The 3732-nt window shown below is 43.2% G+C and overlaps 1 pseudogene; it reads left to right on the top strand.

Moving 5' to 3' along the window:
- Positions 1-3153: 3153 nt before the first annotated feature.
- Positions 3154-3732, top strand: part of LOC147424335 (uncharacterized) — a 925-nt pseudogene continuing 346 nt past the window's right edge.

Here is a 3732-nt window from a genome sequence, read left to right on the forward strand (position 1 = left end):
ATATGTCTAAAAATATTCCCTTTTGTGACAATCTCCCCCGACCAGACAGAAGGGTCAAATGAGCCATTTTTCGATAGGGAGATCAGCCTTGACTTCTCTACATTACACTGGGACCCGGAAGCTATTGAGAATATTCGTACAATCTCCAAAGCTTTCTGATGACCTAGGGGCACGCCTTCAAGAAGAGGAGAGAATCGTCTGTAAAAAGTTTTGCTAGGAGTTGGCTATTTCCTGGCAAAGCAAGGCCTTGCAACTCCCCTCGTTCCGCACTAGCTTCGAGCGTCGTGATTAAAGGATGTGATCCTATGGCGAAAAGTAAGGGGGCCAGAGGGAATCCCTGCTTAATAGACCTTTTGACCTCAAAAGAGCCCACAATTCTATCGTTGAACAGGAGCTCTTACTGGCTTCCTACCCCCATTACGCGTAACAACCAATATAGGCGAGGCCCAAAGCCCAGAGCTTCCATGACGGCTTCTATATATGTCCATGTTATTCTATCATAAGCCTTGTCCAGGTCCAACTGCAGCAGAATGCACTTCTGCTTTATGACAGTTGCGTATTCGATGCCCACCATTACTGCCAAGATGTTATCGTAAATGGACCTTCCTTTTATGAACCCATGTTGATGGGGAGAGATGATCTTGTTTAGTATGGGGGCTAGTCTGAGGGCTACTGCTTTAGCTATAATTTTGTAGGCCACCGACATCATCGTTATGGGACGCCAATGTTTCAATTGAGAACAGCATATCTGTTTTGGGATGGGTTTGATAAGCCCTCTCTTTACACTTACCTCCAACGACCCTTCAACCATGGCTTTATTGGCCAATCTTGTGATTGGGGCCTTGAGATCATCCCAAAATTCTCTATAGAATTCCACGTCACATCCCAACCAAGGGACTTTTCCTTGCTAAGGGCTTGCAATGCTAGTGAACATTCGTCTTCGGAGAATGCCCGTTCCAAGCAATTAGCTTCTAAGTGGGGAATTTCCTTCTTGACCACTGTGCAGTAAGGTCCCTCTTGCTTCTTCCACTTCTTGGGACTGGATCTTTGGCCATCCAATGATTTGACTAAGATAGCTCAACATCAGACCAGTCATCTCATCCTGGTTATGAATTGTTGTCCCTTTCTCATCATAGAGCGAGCGGACGTGGCCCCGGCTCTTCTTGATTTTTAAAGCCCTAAAAAACTGAGTTTGATTGGAGGCTTCAGGTTGAAGGAAATTCTCCCTCGAGAGAAGCCTTGCCTTTCTGATATCTTCTAACTACTCATTAGCAAGGTTAGATTTGGCTTCGAGCCATTGTTTGTGCTCCTCCTCAGTAGCATGCCCATTGGCTTTTATGGAGGTAAGCAATTGTACCTCCGATGTAAGATGCAGAAGGTGTACCTCCCTAGATTTCTTGAATCAGGGGCCCGAGGTTTTGATTGCTTTCTGGATGCTCCGAGCAAAGAGGTCCCATGCATTGTGCTTGTTGAGGTCGACATCTTTTTTGAGCTTACCCAGTGCTTTCTTGGTTAGATTCCTAAAAAGAGGGTCTTCGAATAGGTGTGCCCCTATTACTAACAGTTTTTTCTCACCTTTTGGGGTCTGCTCCTCTTCTTTATTCTTCTTAAAATGTATGTGCAGAGGAATGTGATCCGAGAGGCTTTTTGTTGGGACTACCTTCATCTCCATCAACGACGTTAGCTGGGTCACAATAAGCATGTTGATGAGACGTTAGCTGAGTGCAAGTTTAAATCTTGGCCGTCAAATCTAGGTTCAACCCTATTGGACAAAGTGTCCCATTTTACCTCCTTGTTGTGGCCTCCCATTCACGGCCACTTTTGTTACACGTAAATTTTTTGTCATTGTCGAAGCTCTATTTGTGACTTGATTTTTGGAGGAGGTCGCCGTTGTTGCGCTCTTTCCATCACATCCATCTAGACCAAAAGTGGTGCTCTGTGTCATCGAGAATTAGTCGCCCACCTTAGGTGGCCCACTATTGGGTGTTTTACCCTAGCTAGAATTCCAAGATCATGAGTACATTTCAAGCTTGTCTTTAAAAGAAAAAAAGTTTGCGAAATTTTCATGTTTTAGTAGAAAGTCTAGCATACACTTCATATATTGACCCAAAAGAGCAAGAAATTTAATTTCCTCCTTTCTTTCAGTGCTCGGAAAAATGTTGTTTTTGGACGTCCCCACATATCAGATTGTGAACCTCATCTATCTTAGATAGAGACAAAGCACATCCATTTGTTGGGTTGTACGTGACCTTTCTACAAAATATAGCTGTTTGCATAACTAGGTATGTCCTAGCCAAAGCTCTTAGGGAGTGTCCAACAGATCGGCTTAAGGTGTATCCAATGAGAAAAAGACGAGGGAGCTATTGTAAACCTCACAAGGAGCGCCATGTACCTACATCGAAGATCTCTAAACATAACAAATTGACTAATGAGATGAGTTTGTGCACTGAACTGTGGAGACTTCGACACAAGAAGTTTTGGATAAAATCTCACAATTACTCCCACGTTGTGATACCTCAGCATCATGAGCTTCTGTGAGGGAGGCACCGCATACCTAGCTAGGTACGATTGTGGGCAGGGGACTGCCGGTCCGGTGGTCCCCTGCCCCCAATTGTACCTAGCTAGGTATGTGATCCTCTCGAGCAGAAGCTGATGATGTTATGCATTGTATGAAAGACATTGAAAAAGACTTTGTTTTCCTACATGAGAAAATTTCTAAATCTGGTAGTTCAGGTTGAAGCAAACTATGAGACTTTCTGCTACAAAGGTCTATCGATCAAGTGATCTCTTTCTCAAATGAAAGGGCAAGGGATTAGCCAAAACTCCTGGGGATTCCAACATGCCCAATGTTGGTAATTGTTTGGCACATATCAGCACTGTACTCCTATTTTTTCTTGCCCAAAAAAAAAAAAGACTCCTTTTGCTAGCCTAACTTCCATGCCCACATTTTTTAAAGCTCTTTTCGAGGAAGCGTGAATGCAAAGTTGTGATTCTAAGGTAAAACCCATAAGTGTAACAAATCTATACGCACAGACGAAGGTTCAAATCTGGCATGTAAGTATCCTTTTCTAACATGGGGGTTATATCCTCCTATGGGCGTGTCGTTCTTTTACATGACGAAACCCAACAGCCTATCCTGTTTTTTATATCGACATGTCGATATTGGTTGATAGCACTGATTATAAGCTCTCTATTGGGCATGGTTCCACCTCAAATGATCCATCATATTGTGAACACAATCTGATCCAATATCAGTGCCCTTAACCTGGGTTTTTTTTTTTAATAGCAAAACTCACAATTGTGAGTGAATTATATTGAACAGGCCAAAAAATTACAAGGTCTTGTCATGCTCTTGTTGAGCCATGACATCATCCAGGGACTATAATTACAATTTGATCCAATCTCAGTGCGTAAGGAGGGCGCACGCGCCAATAGGGTCACAAAGGCATCATTGAATGTGAAAAAATTCACCCAAGGTAGTGGAGCTACCTCCAAGGATCATGTACTTCGACGCTTTAGGCTTGTTCACTCCATAGGTAGTTCAAACCACAACGAGATCTTTAGCAAAGCTTGGATTGGGTTAAGAGCCATCTTCTTTATATTTGTCCTTGCCCTGTTTGCCGAGACCTTCTACATTTTCTACTGGAAAAAAAGCACCTCGACAAAGTCTTCCTCTGCTTATCGCATCAAGATTGCTACACAGATTAGAGCAATCAAGAAGCTGCACCGCTC

Source organism: Adiantum capillus-veneris, chromosome 25 (genome assembly GCF_014529385.1).
Source record: "Adiantum capillus-veneris isolate H3 chromosome 25, ASM1452938v2, whole genome shotgun sequence".
NCBI classification, from domain to species: Eukaryota; Viridiplantae; Streptophyta; class Polypodiopsida; order Polypodiales; family Pteridaceae; genus Adiantum; species Adiantum capillus-veneris.